Consider the following 15,621-nt stretch of genomic DNA (forward strand, 5'->3'; position numbering starts at 1 on the left):
TGTGAACATGCTGTATACTTATAATGTACATTTAGCGCTCTAGTTAGAACACATAAATCTGTGATATAACTTAAGTCTTCCCGACTAACTCAATAGAGCTACTGTAATATCAATATTACCAACATAAAACTAGCAGGTTACACATTACACCAGTATATTCCATGTCAATGAGAGTAAAGCAGCAGCAGCCCCATCTGGGCTCTGAGTGATGCTGTGAGCTTACACTCCCTCTAGTATCCCCATCACCTTGCGCCATTGCGCATGTGCGCCACAGATCCGGAGCTGGAGATCTAATGCACGGCTGGGAGAGGGGGTGAGAGCCTGTGCCGAGAAGGAACCTGCGCTGCTGCTTCTGCTGCTGCAGCTATCTCCGAGTCTCTCCAGCAAAGGTAAGGAGACCCTCCCTCCTGCTCCCACCCAGCACCTCACACTTTAGGGAGTAAGTTGTGCAGGGGCTCTGCTGCATGTGTGCAGGTACTCTAGGCACCTACCACTGACACTTGTACCGGGCTGTTTAACTATCGCTGCTCTGCAAAACTCTGTTCTCTTCTATAGCATCCTTCAGGGATCCCTGGCAGATGGGTTAAAGCAATCCAGGGTCTTTAATGTTAAATCACCTGCCTGCTGCTGCTGCTGTGTGGCAGGGACTGGAGAGAAAAGTACTAGATGGGATCTGTCAGTTATAATAAGTCACTGTCCGTATGAAAGCCCAGTGCTTAATGCATTACCCACAACCCAGCCTCCCCTTGGAAATAGGTTAAAGCAGCACTGGAATGCCCTGAATTGTTACTTATAGCGTGAGAGGATTACTGTTGCCTTGTGGGTTGGCTTCCTGGAGGATGCAAGGTTTTACAGTGTTCATTATGTTATTTATAATGTGGCAAACAAAATGCATAACTTTTATTTCTGATATATATATATATATATATATATATATATATATATATATATATATATATATATATATATATATATATATATATATATAACAGTACGGACGGTGTAATGGTTACTGCCTCACAGTGCTGAGGTCATGGGTTTGATTCCCATCATGGCCCTAACTGTGTGGAGTTTGTATATTCTCCCCGTGCGTTTCCTCTGGATACTCCTGTTTCCTCCCACAATCCAAAAATATACAGGTAGGTTAATTGGCTCCCAACAAATTAACCCTAGAATGTCTGTATGTGCGTGTACATGTGGTAGGGAATATAGACTGTAAGCGCCACTGGGGCAGGCACTGATGTAAGTGTTAAAATATTCTCTGTACAGCGCTGCGGAATATGTGTGCGCTATATAAGAAACTGTTAATAAATAAAAAAAAAATATATATATGTATATGTTTTTTTATATATATATTTGTGCCATACTATATAATATTATCACGTTGTTTTATATTTGGAAGGTATTAGACTTGTTTTATATTTAAACACATGTAGTGCAGAAATTCTAGATTCTCCCCTATGTGATATTATTTAAAAACCTCCGCCTTTAAAATACTTCTCCAAAAAAGTAAAGTTAGTTTTAAAAAAGTGCGGCCTGTTGACCTGTCATACACCAAGAAATGTTGTCATTGGAATCCGCATTCCCTACAGCGCCAGTGACGTCACCTGGACTGAGCATCTTTTTCACAAATAACTGACAAATACAATACCTGCTAGGCGAGAAATGTCCGCTAGATTCTCTGCTCTATGATACACAGTAATAATTCATATCCATGCCCTATATTTTACACTTCCGTTCTTAGAGGGTACCGAAACTGGGTCTTTTGTCAATGAAGGTCATAATGATCAATCACAATCCTGGTCTTTTGTTTGTTTATTTATTTTGACTTTTTCAAAACAGATAATAAAGCCGGTATTATTATTAGTTATTGTTCTATGATTATTTGTTTATATTTAATTTAAAAACGTGTTTGTTGTGGAAGTGATTTGAATTATCGAAACATTTTTTTACATTGAATCGTTTTCAGTAAACTTAATCCCCCGTTATGGTTGGTAAGGTCTTGTCTGTGTAAAGCACGTTGCGAAAGGGATCTAGTTTCATGTCCAAGGCTCATATTTATTGGATGAGGGAGTTCTAGGAGTGTCTCAGGTAATTAGGTGTAAGTGTGACGGATACCCTCGTCAAGGTATATGTGGAATCATTTAATTTTAATAGCTCTGTATCTAAGCATTTTTTTAAGAGGAAGAGCGAGCAGTCCTCTGTTGGAATGTCGTGTGTTAACCACACTTTGATGGAACCTGCTGTGCTGTGTAACCTTTCAAATATTGAGACTGATGTTACACATTTAGCAACTAAGTCTGAAATTAGATTTTCCGGAGCGGTGTGTGATCTAGATTCAAAGTGAGACATTTGCCGTGTGCTTCGGGGAGGTTCGTTTTGAACCTTACAAACACTTCAGCAGTATGTGCTGGGCTTTTTGAAGTTTTGGTCTCTTTAGGTGATGATTGGGCGTTTGTGTGGTGGGGGTGGTGTTAGAGCAGCAAGGTATTGCTTTTAACAATCAGCATCAGAACCAGGAACAAGTATGTAAGTCAAGGGCAGTGAGATGAAATCAAGAGGACATTGTAAAAAGGGAATATGAGATTGTGGCGGACACATTGGAAGGTCTAAATAGAAAGACTTCTGTCAATTCCGTTAAATATCAAATTTTTGCCGGTATACACATACAAGTAAGCCCGCTCGAAGCAAATGCTTCAAAAGCTAGTCTGCTACCTTGTGATTGCCTCTGTGTTTGTGCATGTGTGAGACAGAAAGAGATGTAGTTTCACTTTCTGCCAACAGATGGCGGTGTTTTGGAGACACAGAAACGGACTCTAGACATATACACAGTGGCGGATTCACCACGGGGCGACAGGGGTGGTCGCCCCGGGGCCCCCACACATCAGGGGCCCCCACACTCCAGTCTGCAGTGGGCGGGCAGCAGGGTCCGGGCAGCACATCCCTGGTGTCCAGGCAGCAGGCAGCAGGGTCCGGGCAGCACGTCCCTGGGGTCCAGGCAGCGCAGTGCGGGCAGGGGGTCCCTGCGGCGGCTGGACAGTCAGCGGTGGGGTCCCTGCGGCAAATGGGAACTACTTCCCATCCGCCACAGGGACCCCGCCACTGCCCATCAGCCGCAGGAACCCCCTGCCTGCCCCATGCTGTCCCTGTCACCGCATGGTGGATCCGCCACTGTATATACATAGATGATAACCAAGTTCTAGCAGTATTTATTGTATATACTTGAGTATCTATCTATCTATCTATCTATATGTGTATGAATGTTTATTGGTACTGTAGGTACTATCTCTCTCCACTTTATCACTCTCCAAGTCTTAATACATCTGCCCCTATAGTTCTCTCTCTCTCTCTTTCGCTCTATCTATCTATCTATCTATCTATCTATCTATCTATCTATCTATCTATCTATCTATCTATCTATCTATCCTCGCTATTTCATTTTCTCATTCTATAGCTGTATTATTATATCTATAGTTTATATTTTATACAACATGTAATGCAATTGATTATCATCACTTGTATCTACTTACAGTGTGCATTGCTACTGTGTGTCTTTATCATTTTCCTGTGTGTGTGTGTGTGTGTGTGTGTGTGTATTTGGTTATATTTGCTTCCAATGTATAGTATTATATTATTACGCAGAATGTTGTTTTCCTGTGTGTGTGTGTGTGTGTGTGTGTATATGTATTCACACAGTATATGTATATACACATACACGCGTGTACACACACACACACACATATATATATATATATATATATATATATATTTGCTTCCATTGTATATTATTATATTATTACAGAATGCTGTTAGCCAGTATTGTTGTTTTATCCCTATTGCATCTTCTACACGTGAACTTCCTCCGGCCGGAGCATGTACTGTATTAACTCACTGCTACTGTACACCGGTGGGAATAATAGTACTAAACAGGAATGTGTTAGAACTGTGTATTCACATCTTTAAGAACACAATACAGACGTACTGTACATGCTTCTTCCTAAATGATCTAACTGCGGGACAGCAAAATGTTCTCCTTTGGTGGATGGAGCCCAGACTGATGGAATGAAGAGAGCTGGCTGTAGTTCCTGTATTATTTCATCATCTCAAAGTGACTTTGTGGTCAGCAGAGTAATGTGCTGCGTTTCCTATGTCTGGTTTGGTCAATCATGTTATCTGTGCAGCGGCGAGAGCAGAGAGGTGGGCACAGACAGAGGAATAAGTGCACTTGGCGGGTCCCATAGATGATGTACATTGTGATTGATATTGCTTGTGAAAATGATTAATTTGTTCATTAGTGATAATAACCCTCTTCCACTCCGCTGTTACCTATTACACATATGAATATATGAACTGTGACATTATTATTTTATCAGGAAATAAATTATTACAATGTATCTCAACCTTATATCTTGTTCTTCGTAAGGATATATTGTTAGGGACTCTTTAGGAACCTCGTGTACAGTATGTACGCATACAGGCATAACAGTGATTGAATATTTCGTTGTCAGGGAATTCTAGGTTAATTATTGATATGTAATATGTGCAGTGGAGACACTTAAAAGCCATCTCATATTTACGGTGCATAATACATGGATACATGAAGCCATTTGCAACCTCACATCATTCATTTTAAAGTGCATCTGTAACCCCCACATAGCGGGAGCAGATGCCTTGGTGCCTAAGCTAGTATCCATGTGAATGCAGCCTATCAATTCACTAAGTAACTGATGACATCACTGAGTGTGCATCAGACCTCAGTGATGTCACCAGTGTCTAGCAAATTGATTCAGTTAGTATGATCCAGACCACAAAACAGAGGCCTCGAGTGTGTGTCTATAGGGCTAATTCAGACCTGAACTGTCCAAAGCCGTTCGTTAGATGCTCATCATAGAAGGCTTTTTCCACTGGGCACCAGTCATCGCAAGCTAGGAGTAGACTAACTCGGCGGCTGCTATGAATACAGGCATATCCGACCTGTTTATGACATCACACACTCTGCCCTAAACCGTGTGGGAACCCCAGTGTTTTCCCTGACACTCCCAGTGTTTTTCTTGCCATAGAACGTCCAGCTTCCACTCACAGACGCTTACTTACTGTTAATCACATGACGAACGGCTTGCAAATAGAAAAAGTAGCAGGACTTCATTGTTATCCAGCGCATTGCGGTTTATACGCATGTACAGTTCATCGAAAATCATGCGATCGAGTCTGAATCGTGCCCTATGACTTGCACAGGTTGGTGCATTGCATTTGCAGGTGTTCTTGAGTATAAAAAGGAATAATATTTCAGCGAGCTTAGTAACGAGATTTAGCTGATGACTTATACCCCTTTCACACCGCACAGTCTACCCTGGTCGGTGGCCATGTCGAATTTCCTGGGTCCAGCAACCCAGCAATCTGACCTGCGATAAAAGCTATTAGTTATTTCCAGGTTGGACCCGGGATGCTGGGAAGTGTGAACAGGTAACCCGGGTCACATTCACTTCTATGTAGGAGGCACCAGCGTCACCTCAGTGCTGCCTCATCCCCTGCCCCCCGCCTGATGTGTCACCGCTCTGCCATGCCCCCGGATGACGTCGTTCCCGGGACGGACCCGTGCCCAAATCCCAGGTGTGACCCAGTATTTACGTTGTGATAGGGGTATAATGTAACTACAAGAGAAAAGCTCTGCGGGTTTGATGGGTCTCATGGACATACATTTGGTGTTTGCACAAAAAAATAACATTAAGCAAGGCAAGCCCCATTTAAATAAGTAGTGAGGCGCCATTATGGCTTCCTGCTGTCTATGCGGCCTCTCCTGTGTGTGCTGTCAAAACCGCTCTGACCTGCCAAGGGATGGATTCTGCCAGATCTATGAAGGTGTCCTGTGATAACTTGTGCCAGAACGTTACCTGCAGATCCTGTTGGAAGGTGGATCGGAGCGAACGTCTGGTGAGGCCAGGGCAACGCATTGAACATCAGCGCCTCAATTCATTCACGGACGATGCTTGCAGTGTGGCCAGACACATTATCCTACTGAAAGAATTCACTTCCTTCAGGAAATACTGCTGCCATTAAAACAAGTACTTGGTCCATAACCATGTTTAGATAGATGGTACTTGTCAATTTATCCTCCACATGAGTGACCAGACCCAGGGTTCCTCAGTAGATCATTACCCAAAGCATCGCACTATCTGCTCCGGCATTGTTTCCTACCCATAATGCATTATGGTGCCATCTTTTCTGTAGGAAGATGACTCATGTACTTGGGTATCAACATGATGCAACAAAAAATGGGATTCATCGGACATACGATTTATCTGAAGTCCAGTTTCGATGTTCCTGTGCTCATTGTAGGCACTTCTGACAAAAGACAGGGGTTATTTGGGGTACTCTGTAACACATCACTCGCATCACCATCAATGACATGATCAGCCATTTGTTCAGCATTTGTTATCTATTGTTTTTAGCAGGCGGTACAGCTTTCGGTACTTGTGTAGTTTCACGGCGCCAGCATGGCGCCGTAGTTTCACGGCGCCAGCATGGCGCCGTGCGTCTGAGTCCACTTGCGGGGCTCGCTTCGCTCGCCCACGCTGCGGGCTCGGTGGCTCACTACGCTCGCCACGCTATCTAAAATAAACTCCATGCCAACATGGATAGTGGTGGTATGAACTATCCATGTTGGCATGGAGTTAAGTTAGTTTATTTTAGATAGTTTGCCGAGCGTAGAAACCGGAAGTAGCACGGCGCCATGCTGGCGCCGTGAAACTACACAAGTACCCAGCTTTCTTGCGTCAATGAGTCTTGGCCACCGATACTAGACCAATCTCTGTGTGCTACCTCTTGCATGTTTCATGCATTTGACTGAAGGAGGTCAGAAAACAGAGGATCTGATCTCCGCTGTATATTACCTACTTAGTTAGGTTGTCATAAAGGGGCAGATGCCTTTGAGAGTGTTAAAGTACATCAATGGTGGCATTGATGTGCGATGTGGTGTCGGTGGGCTAAGAAAATTTCCGATCTTTGACACAAGTTGTCATTTCTAAAAAAAATGAATATGCTCATCTTCTATTTCAAAAGTAAAATTTATATTTTAATGAACAACATTTACATTGGCACGGCTAACTTTCCAAATAAACATAAATCTATATTTATGTACTTTTTCCAAGTCAGCAGGTTTGCTCTAAATTAATTGTTGTTCCATTCCATATAATCTTTCCATTTGTCCAGAAAAGTATTGGCATAGCTAAGGGCGAACTAGGTTCCCATAGCTGTGCCAAGTTTCTGCAGATACAGAAAATATTATCGTTAAATATGAAGTTATTATTAAAAAGAATATGGGTTTTGTAGTTGGGAGAGAGTCATTTTATATGTACATTGTAGGACACAAGGAGCCAATGTAGTGATTTGCAGATAATTGAGAAAGGAAAATATAACTTGCTACCTCACTTAGGGCCAGATGTATCAAGCTTCATAGAAGTGCTAAACTGGAGAGTGATAATCAGCTCCTAAATGGCATGTCACAGGCTGGGTTTGAAAAATGACAGGTAGGAGCTGATTGGTTGTTTATCTCCACTTAATCACCTTTTGAAGCATAATACATCTGTCCCTATTACGTTGAATTGAAGTGGTGGTACATGGGTGCGAGGAATGCAAGATTGGATGAGGTTGGAGCAGTCAAGGCAGAGATGAAGAGAGAATGGATAAGAGTTCCGGAAGGATAATGAATGTTATGTTGGTTGTTAGTTGTTGAGGTGTTTCCGGAATACAAATGAGTGAATTATTTAAACAGTGAAGGGAGGTAATTTGGGGTTATGTGGGGTATTCAATCTGTGCCAATATTTCCAAACCATTGAGGACAGCATTGAAGAGTGTCCGATCCGGCTTTGTATAAAGTCAGATCTGTTTTGTCGGAAACGGACGCGGATTGTGGACATCATGGCCGTTTTTCTACAATCCATGCCCGTTTTTACCACTCAGCAGCTGGAACATTCAATTCTAGCTGTCGAGTTACAGTCGGAAGAAACTAAACAGCCCAGGATTCCGACTGTCAGGACGATCCAACAGTCGGAATCCCGGATTGAATCCATCCTAAAGGATAGATGTATGTATAAGGGAGGAGAAGTGATAAAGTGCCTGGAACTTTATCACTGGCCAATCGGCTCCTGACTGTTAGGTTGCAGGCTGGGTTAAAAAGGGACAGTTAGTTGCTGATTGGCCGGTGATAAAGTACCAGGCACTTTATCACTTCTTGTCCCTTATCACTGCTTCATACATCTACCGCTGTGTGAGATAAACAGAAGGCCACGAACAGAGCATCGTAGCACCCCAACAGGTGATGAAGGGGAATATGTCAGAGGTGTATAGACACAAAGCAAAGGACTAATAAATATATGATCAGGTAGAAGAGAGTAAGACAAGTTTATGCGGGTGCGCAGAAGGTTGCCAAAACCCCTATGATACATGTACACAGAGAGGCGCTGCTGCTGCTGCAATCAGGACGGATGGTATCGGAACATTTATGGGCATTACTGTCTGGTGACTGGGTAGTATCTACATTAAATGCAAACAATGCCAATGCAAACGGCTGTGTTCCCAGATGTGAAGGTATAGGAAAATTGCATCTTCAATTTGGCTTCTGCCATTTAATTATGGCATCTGAAGATGCACCAATCAGTATTACAACGTGGACGGGAGGTCAGGTCCCATATACACAAGTAGAGGAGTTTGTAGTTCATTTGCATAAACTTGCAGATGGGTGAATGCCAAGGGTGCCCGACAGTTTCCTGAGAGTCGGGATCCCGACAGTCAAAACCCCGACACTCGGGGTCCCGATGGCCACCAGCTATTCTCTCTCGTGGGGGTCCACAATCCCTCCACCGTGCCCGCAAGGGGCTTTGTTGCGCTCGCCATGCTGTCTGAGTCCGGCCAGTAACGATCACGACGTCGGGCTAAATGACTGTCGGGACCATATACCACACCCGAATGCCAATCAGTTTTGCTGTATTTATATGCAACTTAAAATCGGGTCCTTACACCCGGTAATATAACTCAGCTACTCCAGTGATATTTGTTAAATCGCGCTGATGACATGTTAGATTGTATATGGGTGTGATAAGCGACTATAGATATTTTATGTTATTGCTGCACACAGATAAATACCCCTGTGCATGTGATCTGCCACTGTACCTGGGATATATGACACTGACATATCAGGAGCAGAAAACTATAGTACATACAAAAAGGAAAACATTGCAGAAGGAACTGATAAATATCCTAAGAACATACAGTATTGTACAGCACCTTGTGGATTGTCTCCTGACCAGAGATATTTCTGGGTTATAACCTCAAATATGAAGCATTACTACAGTACAGGTCAAGTATCCCTTATCCGAAATGCTCGGGACCACGAGAATTTTGGATAAGGGATATTTACGTTTTTTGGAATAATATTGATTTTTAATACTTACCTGGTTCCCTGGTGGTGCCCGATGGTCCCACGACGTCCACAGTGTCCCCCGGCGTCCACGGAGGTCTTCAGGATCCTCTTTAGTGGTCCCAGGAATACATTGTGTGAGTTTGCAGTGGAATATTTTGGATAACGGACCTACGGATACGGGAGACTCGACCTGTGCCTGGTATCTGCAGCTGTCCAACATTTACATTACAGTTTTTTATAGGGGCTGCTGTATTTTGAGCTTTACCCAATGTTCTGGAACTTAGCCCCAGTAGCTGGCATCAGACCATTGTAGCCTATGTATCATGCTGGGTACACACTATGCAATGTGTGTACCAATGCTGGCTTGACAGAGTAGAGGCAGGGTCCATACTACATTTGGAAACATGGCTCTCGCTTGCGATGTCCTCAGTCTTACTGCATGTACAGACGACGGAGGATGTTGCTGACGACACGCTGGAAGTAGATGGTATTGTTATCTGTCAGTTACGCAGCTTTAAAACTTTTGAAACTTTTGTGTGCGCATGTGCAGCCGCTTTGTGCGAGCGGGTATGGTGAATTGCTTATTCGCCGACTTGTTCGCACCTAGCAGTGCGGGCAGGGGCGGGGTTGCGCCCGTGGGAACGACCAGCTTTTCATGAAAACACTGGACATTGCCATGCTAATGCGGCTTTGTCAAAGGTGCGGGAGGCTGGCAGCTGATGACAGTGGATGTCAGCTGCCCGTCCACTTCCCATACAGGGACCCCGCAGATCTAAGACACCAGAGAGAGGTATCTGGTCTGAGAGCACTTGCAAAATCATTGGTTGGCGACCATCGACTGAGTTTGCCCCCGCGTGCAGGGGGTGTGTTCGTGCATGCGGCGTGCGGGGTTTATATGACCCGCAAGGCTGCGAATTTCACAGCTTTTAGGGTCAACCAGAATGAGGGCCTTTATACATACATATGTGAGTTTGTGTAATAAATAGATAGTTATACAGTATCTAGATCGATCTTTCTATCTATAGTATCTTCTATCTCCTGGAAAATAATGCCTTTTTTAACCCTTTAATTAGCATGTGTATTCGAATGCTCAATCTGGCCTTGGCAGTGAAAGCGTTAAGCAATTCTTCTTATTCCATGTGAACCAATGTAGCGCGCTCTCGCCCCACGAGCAGCATGTGTCAGAAATGACTTAGCAGCAGGCTCTCGCTGCATGACATGATATTCCGCACTCTTCTGTCGCCTGCAGTCCAGCATTACCGGCGCACAGACAAGCCACAAATAGAAGCATGAAACACCTAGAACTGGCAGTGGTATTATTGTCTCGCAGAGGCAGCAGCCTTGTGCGAACAAAGAGTTACGTAAGCCCTCGGTCAGGTGCGCATTGCTATTTAGGTAACCACTGATAGATAAGGCAATAACCAGGGCCACTCGTGCATCTGCTGGCAGCGTATAACCAGGCGTATGAGCGGGTTCCAGAGGCGCTCGCTATGAGCACAAGATTAAGCTCATCTATACATTCTTTTATTCACATTGATTTTTGCGCTGACTTCGTTAGGTCCTTGTTTTGAAAAATCAGATTGCAGCTTTCAGCAGTGTACATTACCAGCAGCATCATAATTAAAATGTTAAAATCATTAGTCATTTTTGCTAGAGCGCATTCAATTATTTAGTAGATTAATGTACGGCCACCATATATGGCACGCGTAACATTTTATAGTACTGCAAAAAAAAAAACATAAATGCACAGAAAAGACACATCAAGCTAGTAATGGAAAGCACACGGTGCGAGATCTAGTTCCACATGCGGCAAAAGACACCAAACAGGCCTGAATTTTGGTGTACTATTGTGTCAAGGGCTTCCAGGACATCTATATCAGTGGTCAGGGAACAGGGGTAAATTACCCCGAATGCGGTGAAAATTAAATTCCTGGGAGTAAGGGATGGTTGTGCTGCCCAGGAATTTCATGTTTTATATTGCATATAGTATCTATATATAGATTCTATATGCATGCCTGGCTGTGTGTGTTACAGTACTGCAGTGTACAAGGACCTGATGCAGTGCAGTGCGTCAGGCCCTTGTGTATAACACGCCTCCCTGTGTGATGCCCCAGGCCCCGCCTCCAAGTCCGCCCACTTCTTCAGTAGAGTTGACTAGTTGCTGCACCATCTCGGCAGCACACAGTCTGTAGTGCCTATGTGGCACCGAGTTTCTTTGCCTGGTTACAGGATCCTGTCAGGGTATACCTATGTCTAGTCTAGGGGGAAAACATTTCCACAGACTGTCACTATATCATCTTGTAATACTGACACTAATAGTTACCTGGACGCGCACAGCCTGGCAGCCATTGATGATGATGATGATTACCATGTATGGCTGTGTAAAAATGTGTACAAATTATGTACCACACTCAGCCATACATGGTAATCATCATCATCAATGGCTGCCAGGCTGTGTACTGTACTAGCAGGATATAGCATCAGTTTCTGGGGGTACAGTGTGTATTACAATTATATGATTTCCTTCCTTTCAAATTAAGGGGAGTAACGTGGGTTTATCTAAATATATTTTAGGGTAAAAGGTTAAAAACTTCCCTGACCCCTGATCTATATTTAAAAACGGCTAACTACACCTCACAGCTAAATTACTCCTTTGTGTGTGGTAAAATAAGTCCTAACAGAAAGTGAGAGCAATTTTTGCACAGACACTGATCTGTTTCTAACATGCTGGATATATAGAGAGGGAGATATGAAGACAGAGATTGGATGTAGGAGCAGATAGGGACCAGGGGTGGGGTGCAGAGTTTGTGGGTTAAAAACTGTCACCGCTCAAAGTGAAAGTAAAAACTGTCACAGCTTTTAAATAGTTCCTTAATAACGGACAGATTTGAATTACACAGATTCTGGGGCTGGCTGGCAGAAGCTGTGTAATTCATATGTGCCGTTAAAAGGGATGATCTGTTGCATCACTACAGATGGGTCCTCATACATAATCGCTGCAATCAACCAAACAGTCCAATCCAGTGTATCAGGTCCTGTGTTACTCCGCTAGCTAGCGTCAGGTATCTTCCTGTTGCGGCCAGATTAATGGACACATCTTTAGCTAACAGCTTAGAATTTTATTGTGATGCTTTTACATGGCCGATAAAAATCTGAAATGTTTTTAAGTGGTAATCTGCCATCACAAAACAGCAGCCTTCTTTACCATGAGGATTACACTGGTTGTGTCTCTGAACTTGTACACTTCTCTTTTGTGGTTGATTTAAATTACCGCCTTAATTGTTTGGCTCCTAATGCCCGCGCTCAAGCTGAAAAGGCAATCCTCAATGCAGATCCGCACACATGTAACTGTAACTCATCCTAACTCGCTTCCTGCTTAACCTTAATCCACTTTATCCACTGGGACCACATGTTATGCTAAAAATGTTCTCACAGAAAAAAAAAGGTATTAGTGTGTGAATCTGCTCACACATGACACCAGCCTGTGATTCACAAACTGTAACCCGCAGAGCTCGGTCACATTCCCTCATCAGTGACCAATGATTGTAACGTCATTGTGCCTCCTGCCGCCCACAGCCCCTGACATTCACCCACAGCCCCTGACATTCACCTACAGACCCCGACATTCACCTACAGCCCCCAACATTCACCCACAGCCCCCGCCATTCACCTACAGACCCTGACATTCACCTACAGCCCCTGACATTCACCCACAGCCCCTGACATTCACCTACAGACCCCGACATTCACCTACAGCCCCCAACATTCACCCACAGCCCCCGCCATTCACCTACAGACCCTGACATTCACCTACAGCCCCTGACATTCACCTACAGACCCCGACATTCACCTACAGCCCCGGACATTCACCCGCAGCCCCCGACATTCACCTACAGCTCCCGACATTAACCTACAGGCCTGGACATTCACCCACAGCCCCTGACATTCACCTACAGACCCTGACATTCACCTACAGCCCCTGACATTCACCTACAGACCCCAACATTCACCTACAGCCCCCGACATTCACCCACAGCCCCCGACATTCACCTACAGCTCCCGACATTCACCTACAGCCCCTGACATTAACCTACAGGCCTGGACATTCACCCACAGCCCCCGACATTCACCCACAGCCCCGGACATTCACCCACAACCCGACATTCACCCACAGCCCCGACATTCACCCACAGCCCCTGACATTCACCCACAGCCCCTGACATTCACCTACAGCCCTGGACATTTACCCAGAGCCCCTGTCACCTACAACCCTGGACACTTACCCACAGACCCGACATCTACCCACAGCCCTGGACATTCACCCACAGTCCCCTACATTCACCCACAGCCCAACATTCACCTACAATCCCTGAAAATCAACTACACCTCCCAACATTCAACCAAAGACCCTTACATTTACATACAACCCACCATGGCCCTAACTGTTCGGAGTTTGTATATTCTCCCTGTGCTTGCCCCCAGTTTCCTCCCACAATACAAAAATATACTGGTAGGTTAGTGGCTCCCAACAAAATTAACCCTAGAATGTCTGTGTGTGCGTGTACATGTGGTAGGGAATATAGATTGTAAGCTCCACTGGGGCAGGGACTGATGTGAATGTTCAAATATTCTCTGTAAAGTTGTAAAAGTTTTGGGGTGCCCTATGGCTTGTGACCACATTGTTTAAATAGAAATTGTAGGGGCTCTGCACTCCCTAAATGAACTGATATTGAAAGTGGAGATTTGGTTCATGTATTGATCAATGCATTTAAGCCTGCCGCCCCCTTCACAGGACCCCACTTTTCTGGAGGTCCTAACACACTATTGCTCAATATTATTACAATACACATAGCTATCACATCAATGTTTGATTCCAGGCATGCTATCTGGTGTAAAGCTCACAGCAGACTATGCTTTAAAAAGCAAATTATCCACTAATTCTGGTGACCTTTTAGTAATGCGATACTTATATTGAAGAAAGCTTTCCCTGTATGTAAGACATAACTATAAGTATGGTCTAGGATCCACTTGTAGGCACACAGTGATCCTTTTATATGTAACATTATCCCTTGGTGAAACTTTTGGACCATACCTACCAGGTTTTGTCCAAACGGACACTGAGGTGCCTAAATTACCTTTTTAAGAAACAGTTCTCCTTTTTTGTACTACCCATCATACATCTGTTACTGAATGACCCCTGATAACGTTTCCATGTAGACGAAACGTGTTGGGTTCTTCTCTGCGTTTCATACAATTAAAAAAAATCATACAAAGAGATCTGCATTTTGTGAAGCTTTTATCCACTTTTTTTTTCAATCAAAGACTTTTAAGAAAATAAACAACATACTGTATATATGGACTTTTTGATTTTCATTCACTATTGAGGCTACAAATTCCACTTTATTCGGACCTTAATTTGGGGCGCCATGTTAAAAAAAATTCTGTTTAGTTTCCAATGGTAAATTGTGTAGGACTGCCCCCCTCTACATATACCACAGATGTATATATATTTAAAAAAATCTTTTACCGGATTTCGAGTATTATTTCACACACAAACACACACACACGCACATATATATATATGTGTGTGTGTGTATATACAGTATATATGAGCCACACTGTTGCAGGAATATAATTATTAGAATTTCAATAAGCGCAACATATAAAAAAAAATCAATAAAACAATTTACAGTACGTGGCGGCTACAGCATAGACTAATATCTAAAAGATGCGGATAACTAAACTCATATAAATTCCAACTCCCAACAGGTCATTCATAAGATTGCAGATTTGTTTTTACATCTTTTTATTGAACAAAGTCAAGTACAGTCAAAGAATATACATAACTCATAGTTATAGGACATCAAAAGGGAATAAATATACATACAGAGGTCTCCAGATAAAGAAATATGAATTATACAACAACCAGCAGTACAGATCTGCATAAACAGTTGTATCCTTTATTCAGATATCACAATCCCTATGTGCATCAATAATAGCAAATGGAAATATATTCAGAAAGGCACACGTGTGTTCCTTGGCTATGGCATTGCCCATTACTCAATTTGTCCCCCTGTATTTTGGGAACGAGGGCTGGCACCAAAAGCCCGATGCTAATTCTTTTTTTTCCTCAAAAAACGTCATCCTGCTAAAATGCGATGTGTGATCATAATTTTAGGAAGGATACTATGGGAAGGTGGCTA

General features: G+C 43.4%; 1 protein-coding gene across 4 annotated transcripts in view; it reads left to right on the forward strand.

The window, feature by feature from the left end:
- The first annotated feature begins 277 nt into the window (after positions 1 to 277).
- The window catches only part of ZNF385B (zinc finger protein 385B), a 385,947-nt gene continuing 370,603 nt past the window's right edge, over positions 278 to 15,621 (forward strand). For 3 of the 4 annotated variants that reach the window (XM_083154697.1, XM_083154702.1, XM_083154701.1), the window contains exon 1: positions 278 to 389. The gene's annotated coding sequence lies outside the window, so the exon portion shown is untranslated. The remainder of the gene's footprint in view (positions 390 to 15,621) is intronic. The other variant, XM_083154700.1, reaches the window with a different exon arrangement.

Source organism: Crinia signifera, chromosome 7, assembly GCF_055691185.1.
Source record: "Crinia signifera chromosome 7, ASM5569118v1, whole genome shotgun sequence".
NCBI lineage: Eukaryota > Metazoa > Chordata > Amphibia > Anura > Myobatrachidae > Crinia > Crinia signifera.